Source organism: Saccopteryx leptura, chromosome 1 (assembly GCF_036850995.1).
Source record: "Saccopteryx leptura isolate mSacLep1 chromosome 1, mSacLep1_pri_phased_curated, whole genome shotgun sequence".
NCBI lineage: Eukaryota > Metazoa > Chordata > Mammalia > Chiroptera > Emballonuridae > Saccopteryx > Saccopteryx leptura.
Genome location: NC_089503.1, coordinates 212970501 through 212990577, shown reverse-complemented (window position 1 = coordinate 212990577; position 20077 = coordinate 212970501). Strand labels below are relative to the sequence as shown.

General features: G+C 41.9%; 1 protein-coding gene across 10 annotated transcripts in view; it reads left to right on the top strand.

The window, feature by feature from the left end:
• INPP4B (inositol polyphosphate-4-phosphatase type II B) overlaps window positions 1–20077 on the top strand; it is a 611130-nt gene that overhangs the window by 170901 nt on the left and 420152 nt on the right. For 4 of the 10 annotated variants that reach the window (XM_066385755.1, XM_066385709.1, XM_066385771.1 and 1 more), the window contains exon 1: window positions 18549–18617. The exons of 5 other annotated variants lie outside the window; for them this stretch is intronic. The gene's annotated coding sequence lies outside the window, so the exon portion shown is untranslated. Of the gene's footprint in view, window positions 1–18548; window positions 18618–20077 lie in introns of those variants that run through there. One more of the 10 variants, XM_066385746.1, reaches the window with a different exon arrangement.

Sequence of the window (20077 nt, the reverse complement as noted above, 5' to 3'; positions counted from 1 at the left end):
TAGACTTTGCACCTCGAGATTCCGCATGCTTTGCTAAAACTCACTTTGACAAACGTCTGACCTTTCTGCACAGTGGACACTTTGGGGGAGGGGTGTATCTGGAGAAGGCAAATTAGAACAAGTCTGCCCTCTCAGGGACTTCTGTCACTGACATATTAGTTTATAGCTGTGGGAACTATTAGCAGGAAGGGGCCTGCTGAGTGAGACTCTGTGGTGGAGCTACCTGAGGACAAACTTCATCTGAGAGCAAGAATCAGACAGAATTTGGCAGAGGGAGGGGATCCACCAGGAAAGCAAGGACTCAGTGCTCATTTCCCCATCACTGCGTCTTTGGGAATGTGGCAGATCTCCCATGTTCCGACTTAAAATGTCATTTCAACTAATTATTGTAAAAATATACCTAAATAGGCATCTCACTTAAATAATGCAATTGTTAATATTCTACTTACGAAAATTAGGGGATATTTTATCACTTTATATTCAATTTGAAATATCCCCTAATTTTTGTGAGAAGTATACTAGAAAATAACCAGGAAAGGCCCTGGGAGCTTTCTGAGATAGCATTTGGGGGAAGAAAGGGTTATCTAAAACAGTGGATTTGAAAGCGACTTCATGACACAAATAATGTTATATCTTGATGTCTTTCTACAAATCCAGCTGCTTCAATAAACTGGCTCAGTGTAATATTTACTGGAGAAATGAATGCATCTACGCACAAACAGGTATTTCAGTAGACTGAGCCCAGAGTCACGTGCTGTCTGTCCATCCCCCCACCTCACAGTCATCATCAGCACGTGTTTGCATTCCGGTGTTTGCTCGGGGCTTTGTGTCTGGGACGCCTGTGCAGAGGTGTTGAATGGGGTGAAGGATGGGACGAGAGAGAGAGGTGGTTGGAAGGGATGGCAGGCATCATTTCGGTGTTCAGTTCCTAGACCTGGGTGATACCCCATGCAAGCAGAGAAGAAGCTCAAAGACTCCCTTTGGGACACTGGCAGATTCTAGGGGAACCGGTGGGGTTTTCCTAGCTGATGGGCTGTTCATGGCCCCGGTGCAATGTGCATCACAGAGCTGGGAAGTGGATGGTGTTTCCTGGCGCTGCAGGGAAGCCAGCACTGCTTCAGCAGGTTGAGGACCAGCAGATTTGCAAGCATCTGCGGGTAGCCAATGTGGCAGAACAGAGGTGTCAGCACTGTTCCTTCTGCAGTGGTGGTGGTGGTGAGCCCCTTCTCTGAGCAGGGTGTGGGCAGCAGGGTGTCGGTAGAGCAGAAGAGGAGAGGGAGGATGACTGAGTTGATAACGCCCCTTTTCTGGAGTCTCCAAAATAGCTGATAGCGATTTTATTGAGGCAGGTAGGATCTCAGAATCCTTGTCATTTCGGCCTAAAAATAATTAGGACTCCATTAAGAGTCAAAAGTTGCTGAGGCTAGCTGGAGAGGCACATATATGTAATGTGATCTTTGGAGGTAAAAGGTACAATATTATTCTTATATCCGCTTTTTCAGAAAAAGAAAATGAGGCTTGGATAAGTTCAGATTAAGGGCACGAAGCTAAAAAAACTAGTAAAAGTGAGACTCGATCTTAGTAATATCTTCTCGGCGCCATATGCGTGTCATCCAATATAAATGGTAATTCCTCTCAGGTTGGGGGAAGGCATGCATCAGCTGGACAGCACCAGCAAGATGTGCAGCCCACAGCCTGCCAAGCCCTTAGCTCTGTGACCCGATCCCACAGACCACATTACTCATCTCGGTTTCATAGGGGACTTACGGGAGACATTGACCTTTCCGTGATTCTTAATTAGCGGGCACAGATCAACAAGTATAAAGGATGCCAAGTAGGGAGACTGCACCAGGCCTCCCACAAGTGAGCTGGCCCGTGCCCCTTTCAGAAAGAGGTTTTTTTCCCCTCACACTCTCCATACTCACTACCAAAAAGGGCCTTTGACAAAAGAATGCCTTTTCTTTTTGGTAGACCGTATTCTTTTATTTTTTTTATTTATTCATTTTAGAAAGGAGAGAGAGAAGAGAGAGAGAGAGAGAGAGAGAGAGAGAGAGAGAGATAGGAGGAGGAGCAGGAAGCATCAACTCCCATATGTGCCTTGACCAGGCAAGCCCAGGGTTTCGAACCGGCAACCTTAGCATTTCCAGGTCGACACTTATCTACTGCGCCACCACAGGTCTGACTGGACCGTATTCTTTATGGATTGGTTATGTTGCTATTAATATCTAGCACTGTCCCCTTTATAAGTCATTGAATTCTTTTGGAACATATCTAGTTCTGGGTGACCCAAGTTTCAGTGTGTATCTTTCCTGGCCAGTTTCTCCCCCCACACTGGGCAGAATAAAGTTTCACAGACCTCTGGCCACCGGGGTGACCTCCCACCCACCTGAACAGATCCACCGGAAAGCAAGTGAACGTTCCTGGGCTTCTTTCTCTTTTCCTATATCTTTGTGGTTTCACCTGACAGCTTTCAAAAACTTCGGGCACACCTTCGAGGTCCAGGCTCAGGCCTTTGACGACAAATTTATCATTTTCTAACATCTATCACGCACCCCCTGTAGCCATCCCGGAAGAGATTTATTTTCTTAGCCACTGGATGGTTCTGTTTTCTGCAGGTTCGGCAAATGTATGTGGAAGGTGTTGTGGAGCACCAGGGCCCCCGCGGTGGGAACACGTTGGCAGCAGCAGGTTAACGTGTTGGGGAAGAGGGCGGCATGTACCGCATGGCCAAATTGCTGGGTAATATACAGCGGTGGCCAGCTCCCACCATGCCTAGCTGCCGCGTATCTTTTTATGTGTGTCAAGTAGACTTTTTCCTCTGTGTGAGTAATGTGCTTTCATTTTAACACAATTGCAAAAGATGGTGAGCGTCTCTCAGCCAGCCATTACCTCGAGTAATTTTCAAGTAGCGTCCACGGCACTGCACCGTCTTCAACCCCTGTGCTTCCCGGGTCAACTGATGCAGGAGACACATTGTTGCAGGACATGGGGTCATCTGATAGGAAGAACAACATGTGGACACAAATGCCCAATTTAGAATGATTCTAATAGTCTATTTTTCTATCAGGTAATTGGAAGGAAGATGAATTGTTGGAAATTATTATGAACATCTTACTGGTAATGTTGGCTCTTGGGTCTTGAGTTTAGCTTAGAAGGAATTCAGAGCTAAGAATTCCAGGGCAAGAGGAAGTTTATTTAGCATGCAAAGCAAACATACACTCAAAGAGAAGATTCTAGCCAGCTGCTCAGAGAACTGCCTTGCCTTTTGGAAAGAAAGTCCCAGAGGCAAAAGTAAGCCAGCTGGGCTGTGTGAACTCAGGAAACAAGTTACAGAGGTAGACCAGGGGCCTTGGAGACAAGTACAGGGGCTTAGCCCAGGACAAGCTGCTGCTGCCCTGCTGCTGCCCTGGTTCAAGTCTCATGGGGACCCTTAGGGCTTGGAAGAAAGAAAGATACACACATAACAAAATCAGACACAGGCATGCTCTAGATCAGGCATGCACTGGGATCTTTGTTTTAAGGGATCTTTTTCTGTTTTCTAAAGGCAGGAATTTTAGGGAAGATCTCAGGGGAGAATCTCAATAGGATATTCATTAGCTTTCCAGGTGTGTTCTTTAATATGATGATTCATCAAATGAGTGTATGTATAGGGTTAGGGTTATGTCTGTACTGATTGGAAGGCTCTGGGGTAGGGAGTCATTGGTCATTACATCTTGTCCTGAGGTCAGCCATGTCATTGCTTCATCCAATTATGCTGCTATTATGGACTTGGAACTGAAACACAACTGAGACCTAGATGTTTTCTCTATTTTGACCACATTCTGTCTCTGGGGTCAACAGAGCCAAGGCTTTGTTCTTAAGGTTATTTGATGCTGATCAGAACCTCATTGTCTTGAGGGCTTAAGGGAGTGGTCGTGCAAGGGAGAAGGAGGCCAGTGAGACTGGGTGCAGGATGGGGCCAGCTTGAATCAGTTACCTATCTCAGTTTCCCATTCCGCTTGCCTCTTACTCTCTTGCCTCAGAAAGAACAGAACTACTCTTTTTTTTTTTTTGTAATCCAAAGTTGGTGGAGAATTGTTGTTTGCTGACCTTGGTATTCAGAAGATAGCATGTTGATCAATACCCTGTTAGTGTGACAGGAAGTTGGGTAGTCTGTTTGCTAGCTCTTGATTTCCAATAGGACTTGGGAAGCTGGATCTGAGAGATAAGTGCTGGGTAGAAATACGTGGGCTCTATTCTTTTGTGGCAGAAAACTTGGAGAAAAAAATCCCTACAGCTCTTTGGGGAATATGAAATACGTTATTTTTGCCCTCCTGATTTCACATGCTTTTTTCAAAGAGTAAACAAAAGTATATTTTTCTGAATATGATAGATATTTCTTAGTTCTCTTTTCTTGGGTTCTGTTTTTACACTGAAAATAATGACGAAACATGTCACTTTCTTCCCCTTAAACCCCATGTCCTACACTTATTTGAGACATATTTTGTTTCAGACATCTCGTAGAGATGAAGTAAAACAGGAGTCCTGAATTCCTCCTTGATCTAAGGATGAGTCCTATACATATTGTGATTTAGAAAAATGTCCTCAAGCCAGGTCAGATGCTGTATAATAACACGAAACCCCACAAAACAATGAATGCATTAGATCCGCTGAATTATGAAACAGCACCTTCTAATCTGCCCCAGAAAATGAAATTGTGTGAAAGGTAGATTAAATTATTTTGACCCAATTTATTTAATGTAGCTCTCTGTCTGGGGCTTAACTTTATCCCATAAAATGGAATAGTTCTGTCTTCTCTAATCTTGTCAACATGTTTCAGGCATTTTGGGGAGAAGAGGAGAACTAAAGGGAGAAAATTGAATATTCAATACATGTTTCTTGCCTTTTAATATTTGAGCACAAACATGGACTACCTAAACACATTCTTTGTGACCTGTATTGGGATTGTTTCTCCTGACAAAATTAACATCTGGATTTTAGCCACAGCTATCCCATGAAGCCTTTAAGTCTTAGCCTTCCCCAGCTTAGCTATACCTCTTGTTAGTGATCCTTAATCAAAGAAACTTTGTAACTATTAGAAGTTCTTCAGATGTAGGTTTATGCAAGAAGTAACAGAAAGAGAGAAAAGAGGATATTTGCTGAACACAGACTCCATGCCAGACACCCACGTGCCTGTGCCTTATGTTGTTTAACTCATGTAGTCTTTGCAATGACCTGCACATGGCACAACCCCTTGCTGCTTTCGAAGCTGAAAAGTTGCTGCTTAGTTAACACAGCCAGTGAGCGGCAGAGGCAGGACTGGAACCCAAGCCTTCATCCACACCCACCCCCTTTGCTATTTTGACCATGAGGTTTATGTCTGTGTATGTCAGCTATGGGACAGCATGAGCCGGAGCTGGATTCTCCGTCCCCTGTCCCCATTACTTTCTGGGTTCTCTTTAGGGCCTCCTACACACCCAAGTCTGCCTTGCCAGGGGGGTCTCTGCATTTGCTGGTATCTGGTTGGGAACCACTGTCCCTTCCCTCTTTACCTGGTTAGCGCTTTCTCATCCGGTGGCCTGACATGGGATGTCTCTGCCTCTGAAAGGCTGTCCCTCACCATTCACCCGCTGGTGGCTTTCTCCTCCCTCACATAATGAAATATATGAAATCCCAGCCCCTTCCTACTGTTTATCCCATTTTCTATTCACATTACAAGTGGGGTACATGTTTATCTGCTTGCTTGTTTGTCATCTGCCCCACCCCCACCCCCTGCCACCAATGTTTTCCATGGGAATGTTGGCTCCATTAATGCAGAGAACATGATGCTTTGTTTTAGGGACTCAGTAACTTGTGAGGGATGAATTAAGACAGATGTTCAATACAATGTCACTGGGTTTAGCAAAATTGCAGTTATTGGTTGTGTGTGTTTATCTTTTTGGTAGGGATAGATTACAAAACTAAGGCCTGTTTACTCTTCAGTTAGAGGCGTCCACTGTCATAAATCTCCTGAGAATGTAAGAGGAACATAATTTCTCTCTGAGAGTTAAAGTTTCACATGGCACTTAATGGATCCCAGTCAAGATGGGAAAATCACTTTAAAGAGGTTTACCGACAAGTGGGATCCAATTGTAAGCTGACTGATGTTCCTACATTTCTAAGACAGCGTGTGCACAGTGGAAAGACCATGTGAGGAGGCAGGAAGAAGGCAGCTGTCCAAAAGCCAAGGACAAACACTGCAGGAGGAACTGAACCTGCCAGCGCCTGAATATCAGACTTCTAGCCTTCAGAACTGTGAAAAAATAAATTTCTGTTCTTTAAGTCCTTCAGCTATATATCTTATTAGGTAACCTCAGCAAACTAATGCACCATCTAAGAATCAGAGGGAAGTTGGATATAGTGATGGAGAGAAGACAAGGCAAACTTTGTCAATAACTGTTTAACTATTACTCAAGGAAAGGAGAGCCCAAAGAGGCTGTGCCTTCTCATCCCGTTGGCAAGACTGTCCATGCCGGAGAGGAGATGGGTGGAGTCATCAGTCTGTCTTGGCCTGATGCCATCACGTATTCTATTCTTGTATCATGCACAAAACAGACATGGTATAGCACACAGACTTTGAAAGTGGCCCTTGGGATTCACAGTGTCTGGTGTTCACACCCTTGTGAGTGAGATCTCCTTCTGAGTGTTTGCTTGGAACTGGTGTCTTGTTTCTAACCAACAGAACCTTGCTGAGGTGGCCGGTTATACACTATTACATGCATAGAGTATGTCACATTGTATGTATGTTACAAGAGATTTGGGCACCCATCTGGCTTGAGTCTCCTTTGCTAGCTTTGAGAGAGTAAGCAGCCATGTTGGAGGACCCCACCAGGCAAGGAACTTCAGGTGACCTCTGGTGTCTGAGGGCAGCCTCTGGCCAACTGCCTAAAAGACAGTGACACTCTCACTCTTTAGTTGAAGTGTTCAGTTTCACAAGAACTGAATTCTACCAACAGCCTGAGTGAGCTTGAAAGTGGATCCTTCCCCAGTCAGGCCTCGGATGAGACCATGGCTCTGTCCAACACTGTGGTTGCAGCCTTGTGAGACCCAGCAAAACTGTTCCAAGATTCCTGACCTGCAGAAACTCTGAGATAATAAATGTGTGTTTTTTAAAGTCACCTAGTTTCTGATAATGTTGTTACCTAGCAGTATATAACTAACATACTTGGTTTCGTAAATAAGCCTCATTGTAGAGAAATAATTCACTAGTTAAACCAGCATTACAGATTCTAGGCCATGTGGTGGTAATTTCTCATTATAAATAAGGAAGCTTTCTAAATGTCCATTTTCTTTTCTTTTTTTTAATTTATTTTATTTTATTTTATTTTATTTTACAGAGACAGAGAGAGAGTCAGAGAGAGGGATAGACAGGGACAGACAGACAGGAACAGAGAGATGAGAAGCATCAATCATTAGTTTTTCATTGCGTGTTGTGACACCTTAGTTGTTCATTGATTGCCTTCTCATACGTGCCTTGACCACGGGCCTTCAGCAGACCGAGTAACCCCACGCTCAAGCTGGCGACCTCGGGGTCTCGAACCTGGGTCTTCCACATCCCAGTCCGACGCTCTATCCACTGCACCACTGCCCGGTCAGGCTAAATGTCCATTTTCATACATGGATGTTTGATTACTGGGGAAAATTGGGTTAGTCATGTTTTCATGATTATTCAAGTTTGTATATCCATTATAGTTTTCATTATAGATTGTCATTTTGGTTTTCACTAGGCTCACAAGCTTAGTGGTTATGAGTCAGCTCCTAAGACATAGATATAGCCATTAAATAACAAAACGTGGCTTCATCCAGATACCAAATATTGCTTTGAGGGGTTTCTTTGGACACTGCCCCTGCCTTCTGAATGGGCTTCCTTTCCATATCACCAGATACCGAGAGAGCCTTTTCCTACTGATGTTTCTCTATTCACGCTTACATGTTCAGCGTATTTAGTCTAAATGCTTGTGTGTTCCTGGTGTTCCAACCTGAGAGTAAACACAAGTCTTTATGGGAATTTATTTTTATTTTATTTTTTGTGTGTGACAGAGACAGAAGGAGAGACAGAGAGAGGGACAGATAGGAATAGATAGGCTGGAAGGGAAAGAGATGAGAAGCATCAATTCTTCATTCCAACACCACAGTTGTTCATTGATTGCTTTCTCATTGTGCCTTAACCAGGGATGGAGCTCCCGCGAGCGAGTGACTCCTTGGTCAAACCAGCAACCTTGGGCTTCAAGCCAGTGACATTGGGCTTCAAGCTAGTGACATTGGGCTTCAAGCCAGTGACTTTTGAACTCAAGCCAGTGACCATGGGGTCATGTCTATGATCCCATGCTCAAGCCAATGACACTGCACTCAAGCTGGTGAGCCCACATTCAAGTTGGATGAGCTTGCACTCAAGCCGGATAAGCCTGTGCTTAAGCCGGCCACCTTGGTGTTTTGAACCTGGGTCCACTGATGCTTTATCTACTGTGCCATTGCCTGGTCAGGCAATGGGAATTTATTAATGTTAGCTATTCTTGACTATAGTTTGAGTAATTGAACTAAAATGACCCAAAGCAGTACTAGCAGGTGAACTGTAATGAGGTAGTTAAATTAGTAGTTGTTTAAATTCAGTGGGTTTTCTCATTTATGGACAAGGACTGAAAATGACCACTTTTGTAAAGTTACTAATTGGACTTTCAAAATCAAGAAGCACTTTCTAGCGAATGATAAATAGGGTGAAGAAATACGTGACATGTTTTTCCATGTTCTTTGTATTCTTCCCAGTAAGAAATTAAAATAGCGTGTGAGAAAACATCAAACCAAAGTATAAAATGCCATTTTTATATTTGGGTTTTACTCTTCCTTGACCAAGTGTTACTGAATCTAGGCTATTTAATACTTAGAGCACTTATTGGATCTCTGTGATGGATAAGGCTCTGTGTCAGCTACCCTGGGGCATCCATACTAGATAAGCGAAATGTGATCCCTGGTCCCAATGACAAGAAATAAAAAGGGACACATTGCTTCTTGTGCCTCCATATGTGTTCCCCTAGAAGTATTCTGAACAACTCAATTTTTCACAGGACCACACATTCTCCTACCTCATCTGTCTGGGCCCATTTTTGCTCCCAGATGTTCCCTAGGCTTACTTCTGTCCATTCATCACAACTAGCTCAGGTGGTACTTTTTGGGAGATGTCTTCCCCAACCATTCCTTTGTCTAAGGCTGGGTTAGGTGCCCACGCCATTCTGTGCCCTCCATGACCAAGGGATGGCAAACCCACGCCACACCACTTCCGAGGCCCCATTGCAGTTTCCCTTGTCTTTCTCCTCCCTGCTCCTGGAGTGGCATCCTTCTCTCCATTCCAGACAGGAGGGTGGCTGCTCACCCTCCCACACGCATACATGGGTGTATATATAGTACATATCGTGTATGCACGTGAATGTATAAATAGATACAAATGCATAAATTCCTTATACATCTTACAGGCATAAAGGTGGCATATGACTTACCAATAATAAAATATGCAAAGTCCTATTAAATCCTACACAGTCAGCTTCTCAAATAAAGCATGTTATGTTTGAATCGTTCCTTCTACCTGTAGGTAAAGAGTCTGGATTTAGATCTGCTATTTCTGTCGCAGCAGGTGTGGAGGGAGAAGTGGTACTCTGCAGTGCCAACCCTGCGTGTGATCCTGAGCCACAAGTGCTGCTTTCGCTTTAAAAGATTTAAGTGGAGACAGAGTCAGAGAGAGACAGGTGGGCATGTTAGAGATTAGGTGAATGGCCCTCAGAGTGACTTTTGTGACGTTCTCTTTCCATGGGTGGCATAAGTTATGCCTCTCTTTTAAAGATTTGGTATTTCTGCTTTAAGTTATCTGTGATTATTATCCTCATTGCTAATAGATTTTTCTCTTGTTATTTCTTTTGATGTATTATTCTCATCTGGATTCCTTGTACAAATAAGAAAGTTCAAGGCATATCGAGTGAAATAATTGGTCTTAATGTAGAAGCCAATCCCAAGATCTTACTGAATACCTTGCACAATTTCAAGGTGAAAGAAAAACTTTTATTTAAAGAAACTCTTTATTTCAAATGTAAGGGCAGCTTATCATTGAGCTTAGAAGATGGCATTTCCAAAGGCTAACCACTTTTATTTCTGCCCTTTCCTATTCTGGATCATTATTCTACTAGAATGTCGTCCTAATATGTCAGGGATTTTAGCTTGCTTTGTTCACTGCTCTATCCTAGCGCCCAGCAAATGCCTGGTATGTATTAGAAACTCAGTAGGTATCTGTTAAATAAACAAATTTGCCCTGGCTAGGTACTGAATGGGACCAAGCGGTTACATGTGGACCATTAGGGCCATCATTTTAAGTCATAAATGATGTTCAGGCTAGTTAAAAAATAGTTGAGCTCTTATTCTATAACTCAATGCATTTGCAACAGCCATGAGGGCACAGGCAGAGAGATTCAGTTTCTTAAATGTAACATGGGTGCATACAGTATGTCGTTTTGCATACAGCACCTTGAATTATTGGAGCAGCTAGGTAGGTGATATACAGAACAGCTACCACAGGGTCAGAGGTGTAATGGTAGAGCATAGTTATCATTGGCTTCATTTTTGAGGACATGGCAGCCAAGATGTTGGGCTTGTATTAGTTCTGTTTTCATGCCAGCTTTCCCTGCAGGGTCTGTGTTGAAATCGACGTGGGTTTGAAGCAGAGGATAGTGGCTGAGAATACTAATACTTATTGAGTGTTTCCTATATGCCATCTCTGTCCTAAGCTCTTTATACTCATTATATGTAATGCTGACAGAAGCTCTGTGAATTAGCTATTGTGATCACTCCACCTTTTTGATGAGGAAATAGAGACTCAGAGGTGTTTATGTTATTATTATATGGTTATGTTATTATCTTTTACTGTAGGACTTTTAAATTCATAACAGAGCAGCAATAGAACTGTGTTCGAAAGGCATTGCAGTCCGGTGGAGAAGGTAGATGGTTGGTAGAAAATCTTGATTCAGTTTACTAATTATGTTCGCCTCCCAGCCTACTCAGGGTCTTAGTCATCTCATCTGTGACATGAGAATAGGTCTTCAAACTCCTCTGCAGTTTTTGTTTTTTTTAAGTTGCTATCATTCTCATTTTGATTTTCTCCTTGAGTGATTCCATCTATCGTTTTCATCCAATGGCAATGCTATTGTTGTCCTTTTCTTTCCATATCCTTCCCCTTTTCTGGCCTCTCATTGTGACTCTGCTATACAGTGGGTCAGATGGGATTTGGGGCTGAACTAAGAGCCAAAATAACAAGGCTTCCGCTTCCTAAGGGAAACCGTATTCCACAGTCAATTTCTCTTCTTTTGACCCTTATCAGAGTTGAAAGTTTTTCAGCTGAATTAAGGATTAACAAGGCTATTGTTGGATGGCTTGAGGCTCTCAGAGCTAGCCAGATGTCACTTAGGAAAACTGTGTTATACTTTCCACTAACACTACATTTCCACCTAGTCATTCATTCATTTATTCATTCATTCATCTGGCTATGTAACATTTAGTGACTCCTGCCTGTCTGGAGACAGTGCCATCGTGGGTCACAATGAGTGTCACTTTCCTTATGTCCAGGGAACTGTGCCGCTGAAGGCGGGAGACCGCTGTACAACTTAACAAACAGAACCTTCCACAGCGTGCGGTGGCGAGTGCTCGTTATTACGAGGATATGAGAAAGCTCACTACATTCTGATTCCAAGAGGCAGGGAAGCCCTTCTTGAGGAGAGGTTATTTAAGTTGAATCTTGACAATTTTAAAAAGTACTAGATGCGGGTGATTTTCTGTTCCCACTGACAATGCCATGGAAGGTGATGCGAGAACACAGTATCTCAGGATTAGCCCTCATCTCTTGCGCTTTAAGGCACTTTCTCCAGCCAGGGTGAGGGTGAGAGTTACTGCAGAGGCAGCATCTAATGCCAGGAGGGCCTGCTCGTCATGTCCACACGAGAGAGAAAATCACTGTGCAGGGTGCTGAAGAACGGAAGGCCAAGAGAGGTGGTGGTGATGTGGGAAACCTTAGCCCAGACAGACTGGAGAAGCCGTTTCTGAATCTCCATCCCCTTGAGGGCTCTGTGCGGGTTGATTTTTACTGCTTTTCCCCTTTATAACAGTTTATTGTGCTTGCAGTTTCCACATATATGCTTGGCTGGCCAACCCACGGAGCCTTGGCCCCACTTCCAGTCACTAGGCGGCGTGTACATACGGAGCCCTCCACCGCGGTCAGCAAGAGGAGGCACAGTGCGCTAGAGGGGCAGTGCCCCAGGTGACGTTACTGCCATCCATCGTTTCTGTGATAAGGAGCTCAGTACCGGGGCTGGCATTTCTATTTCCCTTCCTCCTGCAGGAGCAGAGTCTTTGGAGGAAGATGGCAGTAGGTGGAGGCAGCTTTGGGGGAAGGAGGGCCACACCTGTGTGACCCACCCAAACCAACCAGCCCTCCCTGCCTCTGTAATTCTTTAAAATATAGCTGACCCTGGAATGACATAGGTTTGAACTGCGCAGGTCCACTGAAATGTGGATTTTTTTTCAATAAATACTGTAATTGTATTTTGTCTTATAATTTCCTTAATGACATTTTCTTTCTCTAGCTTTATTATAAGAATATAGCAAATAATGCATATGGCATACAAAATTTGTGTTCATCAACTGTGTTATCAGAAAGGTTTCCTGTCAACAGTAGGATAATGGTTACATTTTGGAGGAGTCAAAAACTATACATGAATTTTCAGTTGGGGTGTCAGTGCCCTAACCCTGACATTATTCAAGATTCAACTGTACATATAAGCATATCTCCATATTACATATAATATATAAATATATACTATAATACAAATGTATAATATATACTATACCATTATATAATATATGATAAATATATAATTTATATTATACAATATAATATAATAATATAGTATATACCATATTAGATAGTACTACTCACAAAAGTTAGGGGATATTTCAAAATGAATATGAAGCGATAAAGTATCCCCTAATTTTTGTGAGCAGTATATAGTATGTAATGTATTATGTAACATATAATACATAATTATATTATATATAAATGTGTATATATGCATGCATATATATATATATTTGCATTTATGAGTTCCTGTTTAATGCTTGCCGGTCATTCATTGAGTATTTACTAAGTCCAATCATGGTACTCACAAGCACGGGAGGTGAGCTTCATTTTCTAACTTTTACAATGGAGAAAAGAGAGATACAGGTACAGGAAGTATAAAAATCTAGTCTTAGATCAGAGGGTAAATAAGAGAAAGAGTGGGAACCCTTTCACCCGATAAAAGATTTCATAGTTTAAAAAAATCTCATTCCTGGCCGTTGGCTCAGTGGTAGAGCATCAACCTGGGTTGTAGAAGTCCCGGGTTTGATTTCTGGTCAGGGCACACAGGACAAGTGACCATCTGCTTCTCCACCCCTCCCTTGCTCTCTCTCTCTCTCTCTCTCTCTCTCTCCCCCTTCCACAGCCATGGCTTGAATTGTTTGAGAAAATTGACCCCCGAGTGCTGAGCATGGCTCCATGGCCTGCCTCAGGCAATAAAAATAGTTCGGTTGCTGAGCCACAGAGCAGTGGCCTATGATAGCAGAGCATCATCTGGTAGGGGACTTTCTGGGGGGCTCCTGGTCGGGGCACATGCGGGAGTCTGTCTCTCTGCCTTCCTGCCTCTCACTTAATTTTTAAAAAAAATCTCAAATCACTAAATGCTTTCTTCTTTCTCTGAATCCATCCTAATCCTATGAACAGAGGAGCAGAGACAGTCTTTCTATGTAAATAATAATCACATGGAGATTTCTTAGTGACCTGTGCTTTTGCTGGAACACAGTGTTGTAATTGTGAGAGACAATATTGTATCTTGTTGTCTTTCCAACTTCCCACCAACTCCTTGACTACCCCATTTTTATGCCAACATCAACGTAACTTCTCACTTATTTCTGGAGAAACCTTAAGCAGTGGAGATACTCAGTTGCTACCTCTTACTCTCAGACCTTCCTGTATGCCAGTGCCCAGAACTACTCTGGAGACGAGGCAGCATACTCTCCTTACTACTCCGGCTGTTGTACAGAATTTTATGTGCCAGTGACATAGAGCTTTTTAGATCTAGTTGAATTCAACAACAAGGCAGTATGACAGGCAATCTTCAAAGACTGAAAGGGCTTTGGGAAGAGAAGGTAAAATTAATGAAACCTACTACTGATAATCCAAGAAAACTAAATCTTTACTGTTGACTGACTGAAGCAGTGATACATAACTGAAGAATGTAGGAAATGGCTATATATTTTCAAATTTATTTTAACAGCCTGGTAGAAACCAGGAAAGCACTTTATTCATTCACTTATTCAATTAGTTAATATTTACTACATGTTTTCTATATATCAGGTACTATGTATCAACACAGCCTTTACAAATATCACTTGGCTAAAATATCGGTCTATGTTTTCTTTAGCTACCTTGTGTTTTCTTTACTTTTGAAATGATCTAATTTGAATTACCTCTTTGCCATACCCTTTGTCAAAACCATCAGGGTATCATTTTATTTAATTCCATGGCCGTTACTCAAACTTACTTTTCCACAGGCTCTGTATTCATTCTCTAGAAAGGTGTGAAACAATGCTTCTTTGACTTTTTTATTGCAAGGAAATAATTATGCTCCTTATGCAAGAACTAAAAAAGACTGAGCACCTGTGATAAGAATGGAGTGTTGTGATTTGATAAAACTCATGACAAAGTTTCTTAGGCATTTTATGATTACATATCTTTATTATTGGCCTACTTTAAACCTAAATGCTAATCAGCATATGTGAATAAAGGTTAGCTATCTTCTTTTACATAACCAAATCAAAACTTACTCTGGGTGACCGACTGGTTGGTGGGGTGAGAAGTCAAGGTGTGGGGTCACAATGATGACTCAGAGGGAGGAAGAACAGGAAGGACAATGATGTCTACGGCCATACCACCCTGAACGCGCCCGATCTCGTCTGATCTCGGAAGCTAAGCAGGGTCGGGCCTGGTTAGTACTTGGATGGGAGGAAGGACAATGAGGCAATGGGTGGGCATGGGGGGTTGAAGCTTTCTGAATGCATAATAGGTTTCCAACGAGGGGTGCCCAGACCCCCTCATCTTCCCCTCTCCACCTGCTGCCCCACTTGGCACTCTTCCATTTCTGGGAGACAACAAAGGACTGAGTGAGGACTTCGGGAATCTTTGGGTCAGTGGGCCTGGACTAGTGAACGGAACCAGTTTTAACGGGGACCAGGTAGAAAACAGGGGGGCAGTTATAAGGTGCAACTTTAGAATAAGAGAGAAGATCTGATAAGGAACTTGGCATTGTTATAGGTTGGAAGAGGATATGTCGTGTGTGTGTGTGTGTGTGTGTGTGTGTGTGTGTGTGTGTGTAGTGAGATATAGAGAAGAGAAATGAAGCCTGAAATGAAAGAAGTATAATTTATGAACAATTAGGTGTGTGTGCTACAGTGTAGGCGGCAGGTGGTATAATCTACAATGAAAGGTTCATCTGAGGTCTGTGTAAGCATTTATTTATATGCAGAAATGTTGGAGTGACATACTGTTTAAAAATTGCTCATATGTTTCTTCCTCTTCTTTTTTGAAGTAAGGTTTACAATGACTCAATCATAGATCATTTTCTGGGGGTTGGGCATCCAGCTCATGATCAATGCACGTCCTGCCTTCAGGGAACTTGTGGTCAATTGTAGGGTGCTAAGTCTTCCCTCTCCTGTCAAATTAACTCAAAATTATTTCTACTAAACTTTCAGTCTGTATGTTATCCCCCCAAATTATGACACATTAATAAATGTTATTGCTATGACTTCATAATGAAAAAAATTTGCAGTAGAATATTAATTAATTTTCACAATGCATTGAAAATTTTCAATGGATAAAACAGCAAGTGTAATGAGGGTTCTAACTTAATTTTCAAATGAGTATTCAGGGATTTAAAAGAAAAGGGGGAGCAAGTAGTGTGGCCCCTGGGATGTGGTTGTTTCACAAGGGAATGCATTAATGTCATTGAAAATTGCTTCATTATTTGGTTTGAAACAGAATACTTAAAGAAGCGATTTTCATTTCTGTCTGTTCTTTCACCAACACTAAAAACTGATGTGACTCTTTTAGCATGTATTGGAGTTCCCTATGGGAGATACAAGCTAGTTTTTTTCTGAGTTTTATTGATTCCCTACTTTTTTCTACATTGGAGGGAGAGGGTGAGAGAGTGTTCTTGATTCTTATACCTAGGTCCTCACCCAGAGTAATAAATCATCTTTCCCTCCCATCTGGAGTGGGAGGGAAAAATCATCTCAGTTTTATTTTCCTACCTTTGTACTTCTTGTATATAGACAATATATGTTTGAAAGGTAGCATTTGTTAAATATATATAAATAAAATGCATACGTGTATTTTTAGTGGATTGCAGCACTGTATTCGTGAGTGGTGAAAGGAAAACATCTTTCCTCTTCTGTGTTGACCTGTGTTTTACAGGAAAGCTTTTCAGGAAAGAAAGCACATTTTCCATAGGCTACAGAATACCAGAATGTGAATTTGGATGTTGGTGCTGACTTTGCCATTCATCGCAGAATACTATCCTCATTTCTTTTTTAAGAGTTGCCTACCTTTTAAGGAAATTTTTGCGATTATCTAGCAGAGAAAGGAAGCAATCACCAGCACAGCGTCATGGTCGGAGTAGAGATCCAGTTATAGACCAGCTGCGTTTCAGCCCTGGCCCTTCAGCTCAGTGTCACCCATCTGTAAAGTAGGTGCGATTACAATGCTCACTGTATAACATTGGTTGTTATGCAAATTGATTGATTTGATATTTATAAAGCACTTAGAACAGATTTGGCACATAGCACTGTGGGGTTGTTAATAAATAAGTGTGTGTACATCAGTCCTTGATGGATTGGGACTATAGTTAAGCAACAGAGGAATATATGTAAAGGCAATCAAAATTCATGCTTCTTTGCAGTGGTAGTTATTTTTGCATATTTATAGGTTGTTAATTTTTTCCCTATGTCATCTTTTTGTAGCTCTTTGATGCTGATGTCCCAGAAACTTCTGTTTCTCTCTTTTTTTCTTTTTGAGTTTGCTACATATTGTAAAATCCAAATATGGTAGATTGTTTACAGTGCCACATAAGAAAGACTTTTTTCCAATTGCATTTTCATCAGGCAAGCCTCCCTGCTGGGGGGAATAAATGGGTAGGGTATTGCTCTGAAATGGATATTCTCTGTTCCTGCAGGCTATAGAATGGAAGAAACACTGGCTAGAATTACCCTTCACTTTTTCCAAATGTAAGGTCAACATTGAAATAAGTAAAAGAAGACTCTGTAGTTTCCTCTTTCCTTCTTGCCACCTAGTTGCCAGCTGGAATTTATATGTCATGGGGACAGAATTTGTGTGTGTGTGTGTGTGTGTGTGTGTGTGTGTGTGTGTGTGTGTGTGTTTGTCAGTCCTCTGTGATGGAAAAACAATTCTTTCTTATTCATGCCCAAATACAGACTAAATATGTAGGTGCTATATTAAAATAATTAATTTGCTATCTCATTCATCAAATTTTATTTATAAGTTTGAAGGGAAATATTACAACATTTTATTTATAAGTTCTAGTTTCAGCAAAACAGTGACATTTACAAAGGTCAACACTACTGACCTCTAAATATTAATAATCCTTTCACAGCTACCGCAGTAGATTATTCTATATGCCTATAAAATGTTGCTTAGAGTGACTGGATTTTCACCTACTGAGAAGTTCAAAATGATCTATTTGATATTTTTTTTCCAACTGGGAAGCAGTTCTGCCTCAATCCCAGGAGTTCTGAATTGTATCCTGAAGTATGTCCCATCAAACAGTATCATCGTTAGCAGCTATTACTTATATTTGTAATTATCTAACAAGATTCTGAATGCATTCCTTCTGCTCTTGATACATCAATGATTGGAAGGTGACCATTTTTTTTTCTTCTTTGAGATGTGCCACTTTTGAGTATTTTTGGAAAAATACCTTAAGTGTTTAGTTTTCGTTGACTTCTTTGGGACACTTGGAATATTGCCTGACAGTAAGGAGAAAGGAAGCGATGATGGTAGCAATGAAATCTAAGAATGGAGTCCTTGCTTTATTTCTTCCTCTAGTTCAGTGGTTCTCAACCTGTGGGTCACGACCCCGGTGGGGGTCAAATGACCAAAACACAGGGGTAGCCTAAAGCCATCGGAAAATACATATTTATTATACAATACATTTTTAAATAAAATATGTATTTCTGATGGCTTTAGGCGACCCCGCCAGGGTCGCAACCCACAGGTTGAGAACCGCTGCTCTAGTTACTGCTTCAACATTTCTCAACTCCATCTCCATAAGAGAGGAAAAGGGGAGAGTTCCCACAAGCAAGCTGATTTCTGGGTGGGTCAAGCATCCACTGAGTGCCGCAGCAGACTTTGGACCTCGGTGAGTCACCAGAAGGGAGAAGGCGCAGATCACACCATGTAAGATGGGGCTGGGAACCAACCTGAAAATGAAAGAAAGGACTTGAGAAAAACAACTGCCTTGGTAAGATCAGGCTGCTCTTTCTTCATTTGATTTATTATTCTATCCAACGGCAAATAGATGAGAGAAAAGGGAAAGGGAAAGGGGTCATCAAAACCAAACTAAAATCAGAGGCCACAAATGCAGAGCAGAAAGCGTCAACTCTGAGCTTACAGGTTCCTCCGTCGGAGCTCCTGAACTGTAATCTTTTCATTGAAGCTTTGTCTCTTCCTAAGCACTCAGCTGTTACTAACAAATTTTGCAGAGTGTCTATTTTGAAAACAGGGTTGTTGTTTCAGGAAGGCCAGGGTCTTAAGTAAATTTGTGTTTTAATTGCGAGAAGGTCGAGTACCTAAATTAGAAATGTTTTTTTATTCCTCTTCAGGAGCATAAACCAATAAACGGCCATAATGAAAAAGCTTCTTTAACGTATGTAATGAACTGTGGTTACGGACGGATTTAAAGGTGATTACTTTGGCTGTGGTAATTTAAGATAAGCGCTGGGCTTGAGTAAAGGATGGGCCTTTTTGTGCATTTCTCCCAACGTGAACATATTTATTTCACAGTTATGGCAGGTATCAGAAATAAGAAAGAAATACTTAGTGGGAATAAAACTTACTTGTTTCAGCATATATTTATTCAACCCATTAATGGATTACTAAACTGAAGAGATTTTCCTCATTCATTCTGTGCTTTCTGCAGGTGGTGGGGGTTGAGGGCTCTGTGTCTCCCAGCCTCACTGGGGTCTCCCTTAAGGGAGAGGCTGGAGGGGGACAGTGGTCTCCACAGCTCCCCTAACCACTGGGGTAAGCTGCTAGAAGATGACTAGTTGTAGTTAGTGATCAGCATCTTCTGCTCTTCTTTCCTGTCAAGGCTGAGTGATGCCTAAACCCCGTGGGTTGAGTGATGGGTCTCCTGCCCACCCTCTGTGCTGACCTCGGGTATGTTGCTGGATGTGGATTCAGGTGTATTCAAAGGATGTCACTCTATTCCCACGTAGTTATTCGCCAACACTTTTGCCTATTTATATAGGAAATTGAAACCTAAGACTCTTAACTCCCTTCTGCTCTTAAAATAGGCCAAGAGACCTATTGTGATTTAAATTGCATAGGTCAGCTTTCTTTCCAACTGAGTTACATATAAATATTTGAATGTGCAGGATCAGATACCTGATCTGTAAAGTGATAACATTAGAGGGAGTGAGGTCTGAGGTCGCCCAGCCTCTGACAGTCAGTCAGGTGGGTGGAAAGCCCAAGAAGGATGTAAACATGCTCCTTACTTCTGCATAAAGCCCAAAGCAACATACAGATAAAAACGGAAATTTGCTTATTCTTTTACACTTTTTAGGAGTTGCTTATAATTTTGCATGTATGTCTGATTGTTAGTGCAACTCGAAACTGACAGTTGTAGAAGTTTGCGGTTCTTTCTGATCCCTTGGGGTGTCTCAGTGGTCACAGAACTTCATACTCACCGTAGAAGCGTCT